The 14225-nt window shown below is 44.9% G+C and overlaps 1 protein-coding gene across 1 annotated transcript in view; it reads left to right on the top strand.

The window, feature by feature from the left end:
- RYK (receptor like tyrosine kinase) overlaps window positions 1-14225 on the top strand; it is a 55194-nt gene that overhangs the window by 3125 nt on the left and 37844 nt on the right. The window lies entirely within an intron of this gene.

Here is a 14225-nt window from a genome sequence, read left to right on the forward strand (position 1 = left end):
GGTGATTTACAGTGAAAACTGCCCTCTCCTTTCCTGTGTGCTCACGCCAGATTTCCACCGTCGGGCTGTGGAATTCTGACCATGTGTCTGCCTTAGGAGGAATTGTTTTGTAGTCTTCAAGACTCTTATGTAGAAGAAAACTAGAGGAAACTGGCTCATCTTGTTGTGTGAGGTGGATTTTTATTTCGAAACGCTGCGGAGTTCTCAGGGTCTGAAAGCAGGGCTTGCTATATGGCAGGCATATGGTGTCTCTGTCAGAAATACCTCTTGCCATTCCCATGGAAAATATTCCCAGCCATCCAGACTACAAGCCTTTGGGAAAAATAATCTGTGGTTTTCACATAGTTGAATGTGTCGGATTCCTCTTGCACCAGGCAGGATTTGGCAGTAGAGGGGATGGAGTAGGAAGGAGTTAGCTGAGGGGTCTTGGCTGAGATGACTCCAGCGATGGCAGCAGCAGCCAGAGGTGTCAGCGTGAGAGCAGTGATGAGGTAAAGGGTGAGGGGGAGCTGGGGAGGAGGAGGGGGAGTGCTGCTTTTTGGGGAGAGACATCCAGAGCGCCACAACCGTTTTAGGGGTGTCTTTGAACTCTCTTGGCACCATCATCTGTGTCTTTTTGGAGCTGGTTCATCTGGAGAATCTTTTTTGGGCCTGTGCTTAGACCTGAAGGAAGTTTTGTTAGTCTTACGTAGTGACTGTACAGGTGTGAAAACACCACCTGAGCCTGTCCCTTTCTCCAGTGACCACCTTGTGGTGCTGGACATGCAGGTTGTGGTAAGTTAGTGATGAGTTACTCAGTAGGAGGTCTCTACTTGATTCAGTGACTTTCATTCCACTTTTCCCATGAAATCAAAATGTGGTGTTTGCCTCGTGTTGAAATGCTCCACTGTTCTGCTTTTCACAGGATCCTGGGATGTGAAGGCTGGTATATCCGTGTTTAGCTGGTAGCAATCTAAGGTTTAGAGGATAAGGCAGAAAACATTCATTATTATTAGATAGCTCGCTTTCATGACTAAGGATTGGACCTAGGCTGTTTCAGTATGTGGTGGTGTTTGGCATTTTGTGCATTCTTGGTGTATCTTTTAGACCTTGATTTTGAGCTCCCAGCAGTTCTGAAATCAGGCCCACAGGAGACCTCGAGTCCTGCCCTCTGGTTCTGAGGCCCAGAATCAATAGCTGCCTGTGGAAACTTGGCTTAAGCAGTTCTCCTGGCATTGCAGGCTGTTCTTTTGCAGCCTTCATGGCAGCAACAAGGTGCTTAAGCAGTGAGGACAACCCTTTCTGTCCCTGCAGGTTTTTTGTTTTCAGACTTGGTGTATCTCAGCTGTGAAATTGGTCTTGTGGGTAGCCCTCCTGTCACATGGCTCTGGGTCTTTTTAGGAGTCTGGTCTGGATGTTAACTGAGTCTTTGGTCCCATGGGGGGGAAATACCACCACATTATTGTGTAGCTAAGAGCTATCATAATGCATATATATACAGGGGCTAAATTAGAATTGCAGGGGAATTTTAAAGTCAGAAGTCCTACAATGTTTACATTGAGTTTCCAAATTTAGTGTTCTCTGGCCTAGTTTCTTCTGGGCAATCACTGAATGCTGTCTGTTGTTAGTTTTATATTTGCACTCACTCAATTACAGAGTTAAATTAATTTCACTTATGTGACTCCTACCTACGTGTTCTAGAATTTCGTTAAAAGCCATTGTGCAGTTTACTGAAATGAGCTGTCTGGCTGGAAGATGCAACATCGATGCAAAATCTATTACAGCAGAGAGTTGTTTGTTTGGTTTTTAAATTGAGGTGGTGACTCACGGGGTTTTTGAGGTTGGCAGGGACCTCTGGAGGTCATCTGGTCCCACCCCGTGCTCCAACTGGGCCACCCAGAGCTGCTTGTCCAGCACCACATCCCGGAGCTTTTGAACATCTCAGGGCACAGAGACTTCACCACCTCTGTGGGCAGCCTGTGCCACTGCTCAGTCACCCTCCCTGTATGAGCTTTCCTTGCTGTTCAGGCAGACCCTCCCTCCTGTGTTTCACTGGGCACCGGTGGGAACCTGCTTCCATCCTCTCTGCACACATCTTTGAATATTTATTGATGAGATCCCCCTGAGCCAGCTCTTCTCCAGGCTGAACAGGTCCAGCTTTCCCAGTGCCTTCTCATGGTAGAGGTGTTGCAGTTCCTTTAATCCTCTTTGTGGTCCTTCACTGAACCCTCTCCTGTAGCTCTGTGCCCCTTCTCTTGGGAAGCCTCGTGCTCCAGGTGTGCCTTCACCAGGGCTGAGCTGAGTCCTGGGAAATTACAGACCAGATGCAATTTTGTATGTTAGAAATGGAGTCTAAACATCCTCTCATTGCAGCAGATGATGTTAATTGTCTTCATTTTATGCTGTGAAACAGCTTTGTTGATGTCACTGTTTTGGGGAGCAGGCCACAGGAGTTCGCATCAAAAGTGCTTTATGGTACTTGCACTGAGTCTATAGTGGCTGGAAATCCTCTTGTTCCTTTGTTGCCTGGTTGCTGTGAAAGGGAGCTGAGAGTGTGTATTCTTTGTGATTCTCAAAAAGCTTCAGGGCCTCGTTAAAATCCCACTCAGCCTGTCTTGGATAGCATCACAGCCTGCAGCAGCACCACCTCAACTCTGAGTGAGGGTTGTTAGCAGCACCCAAGATCATTTTCCCTGGGAGTTGGGGAACTCACAGGTACAGGAAAAAATGCAGTAAAGAGCCTCTAAAGTTGCAGGAGGATGAAGGAGATGCCCCCCAAGGGGCAGATGTTTGAGTATCCCAAGAAATGGAAGCAGATGTGTGTGTGGTACATGACATACCATTCGAGATCAGGTTCTCTTGAATACGTGTTCTGCTGTCTTCATTTCATAGCTTTTAGGTGCTTGGCTCTGAAGAACAGAAGCTTTTTGCAGGCTGTATTTTTGCAGTGTTCCCCATGCCTGTCTTTGCAGGAGTACAAAATCCCACTTCATGGCGCCAGTAGAAAGGGAAGATTTACATAGGTGCACACCTGGATGGAAAGCGTGCTTCGAATCCTGACAAACACCACACACTAAAACAAAACTGAACCGCTGAAAATGTTCTGATATATCCAGTGAAGTGCGAGTGCTGTTTTTAGGATAATAATTATTTTGCCTGGCTCTGTTAAGCCTTTAGCCCAGTGACAGTCTGTGATGGCTGTGCAGTAGCCAGTGGGTTTGGGATTCTGGGTGGGTGTTACCCAGCCTGCTCTGGAGCAGTGGGGCTGGGGACAGGCAGGTGTTCAGGGCTGTGCAGCAGCAGCAGGTTGTGACAAGTTCCCTGCAGCAGCCTGTGTCTGTTGTGGAGCCTCCTGTTGTCCCTGAGTGTCTGTCTGTCTGTTTTACCTGTGTCCATTCTGGAGCCTCCTGTTGTGCCTGGGTGTCTGTCTGTCTGATTTACCTGTGTCCATTCTAGAGCCTCCCATTGTGCCTGGGTGCCTGTTGATCTGGTTTGACCCTGTGCTGTGGTTCACATCCATATTGAGGCTTCTGAGGATGAGCTGCAGTTGGGGTTCCTCTGTCCCTTTCCATTCTGTGACCTCCCCTTTAGCTGGCACAGTTCCAATAACAGTGGGCTGCCATTTCTTTGGCGATATGCAAAATTGTATAATCCACTGTGATATTGGTAATGCTTGCAAACCTGCAGAAGAATAAGCTTCTAGAAGCTTGAAATAGCCAGTGGAAGGCTTTCCTCCTGGAGGAGGCAGCCTCTGGCCTAGATTAGGATTGCTTTGAAACCATATTCTGTGATGCCACTAAGGGGAAGTCTGTGAAATAAACTTCAGTCCTTGCATGTGATGATCTGCTCAGCATTGCTGAGGTGGGTGGCTGATTTCTGAATCCTGCTTTACCGCATCAGCGGATGTGTTGGGATTTACACTGCTGGGGGCTCTGTCTGAATCCTGCCTGGAGAAGGCTCTTTCCTTCTGCAAACTGGTGTTCAGGCGGGACTGCCTGGTGCAGCTCTGTCTGTGCTCAGGCCTGGGAGGAAACAGCCATTTCAGCTCCCCAGAGGCCAAGGTCTGTCTAGTGATAAATGCTTGTGGCTCGCCTAACATTTGTGTGTCAGGGACTTGGAAGAAACCTGACCTCTGAGGCTGGAGGCTGTCCTGGTGGTAGTGAGGGGAAAAATTCCCAAAGCTGCATTCCTCACTCCTGTGACTTTACACCTGCATTCTGTTTGGCAGCATCCTATTTATCACTACTGATTGTTTGGCTTCTTTCTCCCTCCAGTGCACAGACAGAATGGGAGCAAAAGAGAGGAAATGGAGGCACAGCTCCCTGCATGCATGAGAAAAGCCATCAAGAAGGGTTCAGGATACTGGTAGGAAGGCAGCGGCTGAAACTGCTCCTAAACACCACCTGCACAGAGAGAAATACAGGAGATAGGGATCGTGTTCACAGGCATGAAAAATCCCAGGGTGGTGTTTTCCTGAGAGTGGGAGCTGTGGAGGCAGCTGTACTGTACACTCTGGGTATTTTAAAGGATGAAGCCTTGTGTTTTTTTCTCCTCCCCTTCTGCTGCTCAGAGTTGTGTTTGGATACTGGCAAAGCTGAATTAATGAGACGAATTCCAAATGCGTTGATTCACGGTTGTGCTGAGCTCTAGTGAAATGGCTTGATGACTAATTCCTACCTGAAACTATCCAGACTGGAACATCATGGAGGCTCCTACTCTCCTTGCAGTGGATGGGTGTTAAGTCAGAGTTACCCCTCTGTACTTTAGTGTGCAGGATTGAACCGTACTCGAGGTCTCCGCCGTGAGAGCAGGGAGTGCAGGCTGAAGTGCATTTAATGAGTTGTGCTTGGTGAATTGAGCTCTTTTCCCCTGGAATGGCAGCAGCACCAGCAGCTCCCATGTCGGGATGAATGCTAACGCTCCCTGCAAACGCCTTGTGCTGGCACAAAGGGCGCGGTGGCAGAGGCTTCAAACGCATTATTCCTCTTCCATCGCTGCCTTTGTCCTTCTTTCAAGCGGATAACTCACATATTTGCACTGACTGCTCCGGAGAGCTGGGAGCAGAAGCAACAGCATGAAACTAATGTGATGCTTTAGAATTTCCCTGCCACTTACTGGGTGTTGAATAGCTGTAATTAAATTAACCAGTATATTGATTTCAGCACGCTGCTTGGGAAAGAGCAGACTGGGAACACAGGCATGGGAGCTGCTGCTTGGGAGGCTTGGAAAGCTAGAGCAGGCTGATAAACTGATGATAGTTTTCCTCTCGGGTCTGTTTGGGCCTTTTTTGAAATAAGTTAAAGCCCTTGTAGAGTAATACCCTAATAAAAAAAACCCAATAAGCTCCGTGGGTTTAGAGATGGCCACAGGGGCGAACAGACCTTGCTTAGTTTGTTTAGAGCTTGGTTTTGTATTCAACAATCCGTGTCACTCCGGTGAAAGTGTTCAAAGCATCTCAAAAGATGTGGACAGTCCATTATCCCTTCAGCAGTCAATTCAGGCACAGAACCAGGAGTATGGGCTTCGAGGCTGAGAGATCAGAAGCACTGAGGGAAGGGGTGTGTCACTTCTTCCTAATTAACATTAAATTCGTTTGTACTCTGTCGGGTACTCATTACTGGAATTGCTACAGCGCTGGCCCAGACGCTGTTCTGGGGGTGACTCAGGGTCTTCTCTACAGGGACAACTAAATGAACATGTATGTGCATTGCTATAACTAAATGACATAAAAATAAAGTGGCACAACTTCTCTGGGTAGGTGACACTGAAACACCACAAACACGTTGCTCGTGAGCCCAAATGACACCTGGCATACATCTTTGAGGTGGTGGTGTTGTAGCTGGGAAGATGACAGCAGCTCCCTTCCAAAGCTTTGGGGCACTACTGAGCATTTGAGCAGAGGCTGTTTTATTTTGAGGACTGTGCTCTTGCCAACTGCAGTTTATGAGGAGGGAACCTTTTGGTTTTCTGTTCTCAGTGTTTGCTTTCATTCTAATTCAAAAGGAGCATCAAACTTCATATTACAGTAATGATGAGATTTGCCATAGCTGCTAAGTTCAATTTTTATTTCACAAGAATAAAAGTTCTTTTATGAGAACTTTCTAAGAATAAAGTTCCCTTCTATATTTCCTTAAAGTTAGATTTACTTTTTTGTATTACAGAGTTTCCTTTGAGTTGCTTCCAACCCTCTACCTGTGCCATTCCTATTCCCACTTGTCCCATCTCCCCTTGCCCTCTGTGTAGGTCCTTGCCACTAATTTTCCTCTGCCTTCAAGTATCCATTTTGTGCATCTCTACTGCATTTTTCCTTTGGAATCTGTGCTCCAGGTAATTCATGTGCGCTATCCTGCCTATTAACAGCAACGTGGCTGCTGATTTTGGTGAGTGTTCTAGATTTTCTTTTTTTTTCTTGTTGAATTTCATTTAGAAAGGTGTTTTCAGGAGCAGAGTTCAGTTGCATTTTCCTCTGAGGTGAGATATGTGGTTTTGGTTTGGATTTTCCCCTCCCCATTAAGAAGTGTCATTTAACTATTTCTGCAGGGAGCTTTATATCCTACCTAGCAGAAAAGTGGAGATTTTTTCTGTAGCTGAAAGAGAGAAGAACAAGCAGGTGGTTGGAATGTAATTGTTGTTGCTGTTCAGACAAAAGTAAAGGGTAAGCAGATGGGTCTTAGGAAGAATAAATACCTTCTATTTAGTATGGATTGAGGAAAATATCGATAGTACTTCAGCAGCAGGTGGCATCTCCTAGGGGAGCTTCTTCCTGTGGAAGTGAAGAAGTCTTCCCTCTGACTTTCCAAAAGGCCTTTCAGTGGAAAAAATCCCATTTGCCTGGGGTGTTGAATTTGCAAATTGTATTTAACAGTATCAATGAGGCGAATTGGGGGTGAACTGCCTGTGAAGATTCACAAGGACTTAATGAGAGCTCTCAGCTAAGAGTTTTTCTCCCTTTTGCTGGATGTTGGGAAGCTTCCTGCTATGATTTCCTGCCGAGGAGTCTTGGTCAGTTTTCAAGGGTGCCTTAATTGCCTTGAAGTTATGTTGGGTATTTCCTCAAATTGAATGCCTTGCATGTTATATTCCCCTTGCAGCTCATGAGAAATTAACTCTGCACAGGTAACAAACAAACATAGCCCATGTTCCCTCTGCTGCTGCTCCTTGGAGTTGGGTGAGCTTGCAGAGCTGTGAGTATTGCTGGGTTTGTGCTGCTGCTTTGTCCCTCAGCTTGACTCTAATCATCATCCTTTGACAGTCCCTGGTGCCTGTTTTAGGAGACTGAAAAGCTGCTTCTTCATCATCTCCATGTTGCTGAAGGTTTAACTTGGTTTTGCCCTGTTTTATTTTTCATCAGTCATCTTTTCCAGAGACTCCTAATGTGTAAGGTGTTTAAAAACACGTATTTCAGCCCAAAATCCTGACCAGCAACTCTAACTGGCAAACTGTAGCTTTGTGGAAAACTTAAGTAAAAATGCAGGTGGAAGGCTGTGGTAAACTACTTGCTTTAGTAAAGCAAATCTCACTTTTTTGTTGTGTGCACTGGATATGTACAAATACGATGTGAGTAGTTTTTTGTGTGTCTGTATTTTCAGAGGCTAAGTATTGCATTCCCAATAGTTTGCTATTTTCTAAACTAAATCGATCCATGTGGATCAGTTTGCATTTTTTTCATTGTATCTTTCAACTCCCAGCTGTAGTTTCAGCCCTGGGCAAGCTGATTGTTGAATTAATTAAGTACATAAGTACATTCAAACTAATAAGGCTTGCTCTGGGAACGTGTTCTTTCTACCCTGTTAAAAAAAAAAAAAAAAAAAAAAAAAAAAAAAAAAAAAAAAAAAAAAAAAAGGAAATTTCAGTAGTCAAGAGCTGATTTTTAATTCTGCAGTCACATTTCCTTGTGTTTGGGCCGTATTTTCCAGTGGACATTTGCAGAACCTGCTATAAAACCAGCAAAGGTTTTAGAAGTTTTTAAAGTCAGTGTTTCAGACTTAGGGTGCACTTTAAATGAAAGGAAAATTGAAGTAAGAAGAAGCTGTCTTTCTTCAGTGAGGTAAATTGTCCAGTGGTGGGAGAATGCAGTGTGTTTATGGAGTGGGATGAGCAGGCTTCGGAGGAGGCTGATGTTGGAGGGATGTTGACCCTCGAGGTTTGTGCCCTCTCACATGAGTGTTCATCCTGGCGTGGAAACTTCTGGTCTGGCCAGAGGACTAACCCAGATGAGCTGCACAGGGGCAGAGGCCTCATTCTCTGGAGGACATAATAGAACAAATAAAGTATTTATATAAAGTTCGTAACTCACTGAACTGAGTAAATCTTCCCTGTTAATTGGTTTCAGTGGCTGTGAGTCAGGATCAGGAGTGGCTCTGCTCTGGGTGGGCTGTGGTGGTTTGATGTCACACTGTGGAGATTTCTCAGCTGCTGATGAAGAAACTCTTCTAAATTACAGACTAGAGCATTAAGAAAACAGTCCTCAGTTTCAGTCATTTCTCTGCTGGGGAGCCACTGGACAGATAATTGTCAGCTGTTGCTACCAGACTGTTTTTAATGAAATGCTGCTTTTTGCAATATTCTAGCCCTTGGTCTAATAGGAAACTTCTGCATTGCACACTCATTTTTGATCTCCTCATTTAAGGCGAAATCTGCCAGAATTATGTTACGGAGATTTGAAGTATTTTAGTGATGAAGTGAAACCCCAGGTAAGAGACTGCTAAACACTGCTGTCATCTTTAAGAAGAACATGTTAGTACTGGTGCATGTTGCAGGATGGATTTGCTTCATAAAAATAAAATCCGATTTTCCCGTGGTGGCAGAGGCAGATTTCTTTTGTATATTGTGCTTTAAAAAAAAAAAAAAAAAAGTATTGAAGCTAGACTGCATTTGCACAAGGACATTTCCAAAGAAGTGTTTTGTTAGGCTGCTAGACTGACATGATTCAATTTTGTCACAAACACAAGGGCTGCCCAGCATCCTTGGCATCTGGGAATGAAAGTTGGCCTCTCCCCTTCCTTTCTGAGCTTCTTCAGATGCTTTGTTATGTTAAACAGTGCAATGAATGACAGACTTTCTCTGTGCTGCTGCTTAAATTTACCTTTTTGTTTGCCTTCAACTTTAATTTATTCTTTCTAGTCTGTGCCCAAGGTACAAAGATGGGGAAGTTAATTATGAGATTCAGAGGTTGCCTGGGTAAGGGGTTGGTGGTTTTGCCTCGAAATCCAGCAGAGCTTTGCTCCCAGCTGATTTTGTGTGTGTTGGTGTAGGTGGTCAAGTCCAAGTAAGGAGAAACCAGATCCTTCTGTGCTGTGCCTTGTCTGCACATGAACTTGTTTAGGGAGCTTTGCCAAAGCAAAGCTGCAGCCCAGCTTTTCAAACTGGTCAGCATCGATCACCAATAGTCTGCTTAAACCTACAGAAGCTGCTTTTCCTCCTCTGCATTTTGCGGTATTTCTTTGTAAGGCTCTCCACCCCTTTATTTAGATTTTGCCACTTTGCCTGGAAAATTATTCAGGAGCTGCCCGTTTCCTGGAGCTGTTTGTATTGAATCTGTGTTTTCCTCCTAGAGCCACCTGTTTTCTCCTTTTATTATTCCATTTAGGTCACAGAACATTAAATCCATCTTGGATTTGCCCTACTTAGTGCAAAGGAAGAATTGAGCACCCTCAGAGGAACCTAGCATCTTACAGGGTGACATTTTCCCTCCCCTCACCAGTAAGGAGGTTTAGGTTAAGTAGTTTACTGAGCATTCTTGAAATCTGAAACAACTGAGAAACTAGAGCTTGTTTCTCTTTTCCACTGCAACCTGCTACCTGAGCTGCTACATCTTATGCTGCTGCTGAGTTTGAAAGAGATTTACACTAAAAAAGTGAAAAGTTGTTGTCACTGCTTTAGGCTGTATTGGCAGTGACCTGCTTCATTTGATGCCATTTTTCCAAGCTACCTATCTCTAAAGCATGCTTTGGAAAAACCTTACAGTATCTGATGAAGTCACAGGAGTGTTTTAGTGTAAGCTCCATCTAAGTGCTGCTGCAGTCTGACCCTCCATGTGGGATGCTCCTGGGCATCCTCACTAATCCAGGGAGTTAAACTCACTGAGGAGTGTTCCCCCACTTGTTTTCTCTCCTTGCATAGTGCCAGCTTGACTCCTTGCACTTGTCTTGCTGAAGGCTTAAATAAGGAATGTTGCCAGGCATGTGTAAGTGTGCAAGGCTGAAAGAAAAAGGGGAAATGCAGAATTAAAGCAATTCTGAGTTAGACTTCAGCTGTCATGGTGAGACTCAGAGCCAACACCCCATCAGTGAGCCATGTCTCTGGCTCACACTCCTGTGTGATTCCTGACCTGGCCATACCTTCCCAGTGCCTTCCCTTACATTTGGAATGTGGTGCAGCTCCCGGGATCGGGATCAGCACTGGGCTCCCCTGTGGCTGCAGAGCACACTAGGCTGCCTGGCTGCCTGCCTGCAGCACAGGCTGGGGCTTTTTCTCACTGGCGGCTTCAGCTGCAAAGTTCTGTGTGTTTTGCTGGCCTGATTGTGATAAATTATACAGACAGAGTGCTTGGGGAATTCAAGATTGAGTTAGGGAGGTAGTGAGGGGATGAAAAATTAGGAATGGAAGGATGGTCTGGAAGCAGATCTGTCCTGTGGTGGATTTGAGGTGGGGAGATGGGAGCTTGCTTGTCTAGGGAGGACCCTGGTTCTTAGCTGTGCATGGGAAAGAGAATTTTGTCTGTAGTTTACTGATGGGAAAAGATGGGCAAAAGAGGAAATGTCTTAATTGTTGATAAGTTTAAGAAAGGGGAAATTATTGTACAATGTTGAAACACTGACATTTCCCAAGGGTGTATCCATCGGTTTCCAGGCTTGGAGAAGACATTTACCCAGATTCCTAGGAGGAAAAAGATCTAGTGATAAGGAATTGGGAGATACTGCCTGTGAGTTTAGTCACAGAATCATGGAAAGGTTTGGGTTGAAAGGGAACTTAGAGCCCATCCAGTTGCACCTCCTGCCTGTGGCAGGGATGCCTTCCACTATCCCAGGTTGCTCCAAGCCTCATCCAGCCTGGCCTTGGAGACTTCCAGTGATGGGGCAGCCACAGCTGCTCTGGGTAACCTGTGCCAGGGCCTCCCGACCCTCACAGGGAAGAATTTTTTCCCAGTATCCCATCTAACACTGCCCTCTGGCAGTGGGAAGCCATTCCCCCTCGTCCTGGCACTCCAGCCCTTTGCCAAAAGTCCCACTCCAGCCTTCTTGAGGAACTTCCTGAAGTTTGTGATCCACGAACACTGGAAGCACAGAGGATCTGCTGGTAAAGTGTCACTGTGTCCCTGGATTTTAATCCTTCTCTAGGCAGTTTCTTTAGCTCCCTGATGGGAACAGGGCTCTGAGTCAGACAATCTTCTGCCTTTTTTAGGAATTCAGAGCTGTAGTACAAAACCTCCAAAATTATTTTTCTGTGACAGTCTTGAAGCATAATATTTTGAAGCAATACAACACAACGTTGATTCTCATGCAGCTCTTTTATTTTGATTGTGACATTCGTATAATTAGTGTCTCCTGTTAGCTTTTTCTGGCAGTACAGGCACAAAACGTTAGTGTCCTTTAAAATGAAATTACTCAGTGTTGTACCACAATTAAAGCTTAGGGGGTTTGATTGCTCTTCTGTAGGGTACTTTGCTTTTGTACACTTTTAGATGATATTGCACATCGAGATACTTCTGACAGCGTCAATTACAATTGCATTTTATATTACTTTTATGAAGCTGGGGTTTTGCCATAGGTTATTTTATTGCTGTTTACCTATTTGATTAAAATGACCAGTTTCTCTGCAAAGTTTCTATTGAATCAAGGATTATCATTCTGAAATGTTTTTGTGAACCTCTGGTAGGTGGGACCACTTAGCAACAAGAGGTTCTCTTTATTTCAGAGGCAGTTTCCCTGTTCCATTTGCATTGTTTCACATTGCTAATCCTTTTGTTTCCCTAATTTTTAAAATGATTTGTACTTAATGAGGTTCATTTGAATGAAGGTTCTGCCTTTAAATCTTCCCATCTTGATTGGATCTAATGCCAAGTGTCTGATAGTTCTGAGCTCTTCTCCAGGCTCCTTCTGCGTTGGGTTTCATGTATAAACATGTAGACATGATCTGGACAGGGGTTTTTGAAGTTTGCTGTTGCTTTTAAGTGTTTTCAAAATCTTATTTTGTGTCTGGGGCTGTGTGGGCTTCACCCTCCTTCCTCCCTGTTTTGCTGATTTTTGCATTTCCCATTTATTTTTAAGTGGAAATAGGGACTGTGTGTACAAGGACTACTGAACTTCTCTTTCAGATATGGTCTCAGACTGTTTGCATTTAACACTTAGACGCACCTGCATCTTTTTCTGCTCAGCATCTTGTGTGAGATCATTTCTCCCTGGGATTACTCCATTATCTTGATTCCTTTCATGCATTCAGTCTTTGGAGTTCTCTCCCTCACCACCCCCAGTACCTGTGATTAAGCTGTGGGGGTTTGGTTAAGTTTTGGGACCCTGATGAGCCATCAAGGAATAAAAGTGGTTAACAGCAACAAGAATGAAGAGGAACATCTTGACTGCATTTTTGTATCTTGTGGAAACAAGGTGGATTAAAACAAGGTCTGAAGTAAGAGAAAGTGTCACTTTGTACTGATCTATACCCAGTTTTTTTGCACTAAACAGGAGGACTTATTTCTCTTGAGCTGATGCTGCCTTTCTTCAAATGCAGCTTATCTACACAGTTCATTGCTCTTGGGTTTATTTTTCCTTGATTTCTTAAGAAAACCCAGCCTTTCATGTTTGCCTGGATTCTTGAAATGATTTCAGGATGCTTTAAATGCTTGAAGTCACAGCCTCTCCAATATTCTTGACTTTCTAACCATAAAAAAAAAAGATAATTCATGGAATCACAGAATGGTTTAGGCTGGAAAAAGCTCATCCAGTTAGCACCCCCTGCCATGGGCAGGGACACCTTCCACTAACCCAGGTTGCTCCAAGCCCCATCCAACCTGGCCTGGAACACTTCCAGGGTTGGGGCAGCTGCAGCTTCTCTGGTCACCCTGTGCCAGGGCCTCCCCACCCTCACAGAGAAGAGTTTCTTCATAATATCCCATATAAATCTCTCCTCTCTTAGTTTAAAACCATTCCCCCTTCTCTTGTCACTGTCTCACTATGAAAAACGTCTTCCTGCTTTTTAAAAGCCCCCTTTAGATACTGGAAGGCCATGAGGAGGCATCCCAGAATCTGCTATCTCCATTCCCATTTGCACTGTGACTGTCTGATTTGAATTCCATTCTCTCCACATGGAATATTCAGTGTCTGATTTACCCCACTGTTCTCCTGGCATGTCAACAAGAGCCTTGTTAGCTGTAACTGGGAGCACTGGAGGAGGAGCTGTATGAGGCCAAGCCACATGATACTGACTGCAAATCCAGTGTGGTTTTGTCCTGAGGATATGGAGCTGGGATTAATTTTACCCCTGCAGGGAAGCAGTGCTTACCCTACCACTAATTGCTATTGACACCCAGGGCAAGCTGCAGGGTCCTACTCTGTGTTCAGTGTGACCTTGGATCATGTGCCACAAAAAATAACAGCAGCTGCAGTTTATGATATCAGAGGCTGTGTCTTATGTAGGGAAATGCACCTTAGTGCCCTGAAATGAATAGTTTTGTGGGGCTTTCAGATCTCTAGAGGTATTTAAATGTTCAGAGAGCAAAGGGTAGACACGAAATGTTGGTATCTGCATGAGGGAGAGTGACTTTTTACATGAGCAGGCAGAGATAGGACAAGGGGGAATGGCTTTAAACTATTAAAGAGAGATGTAGATCAGATATTAGGAAGAAAGTGTTCCCTGTGAGGGTGGTGAGGCCCTGGCACAGGGTGCCCAGAGAAGCTGTGGCTGCCCCTGGATCCCTGGAAGTGTCCAAGGCCAGGTTGGACAGGGCTTGGAGCAACCTGAGATAGTGGACGGTGCCCTTGCCCATGGCGGGGGATGAAATGGATGAGCTTTAAAGTCTCTCTTCCCACCCAAACCATTCTGGAATTCTGTGATCTAATTGCCTTGAAGTTAATTCCATGTTGCCTGGGTGTCTTGACATCAAGAAATGAGCTATTCCAGAAGGAATTACGTGTGATAACCAACTGATAATCCAGAGCAGTTTGGTTTGAGTTGTAAAGAAAACGAGCCGTGATTCCCAGAAGCAGAACAGGGGATGTTCAGGAGAGCCTGTAATGACTCTCCTGGAT

Source organism: Chamaea fasciata, unplaced genomic scaffold (genome assembly GCF_029207755.1).
Source record: "Chamaea fasciata isolate MVZ Bird 193981 ecotype frontalis unplaced genomic scaffold, bChaFas1.0.hap1 SCAF_11, whole genome shotgun sequence".
Taxonomy (NCBI): Eukaryota; Metazoa; Chordata; class Aves; order Passeriformes; family Sylviidae; genus Chamaea; species Chamaea fasciata.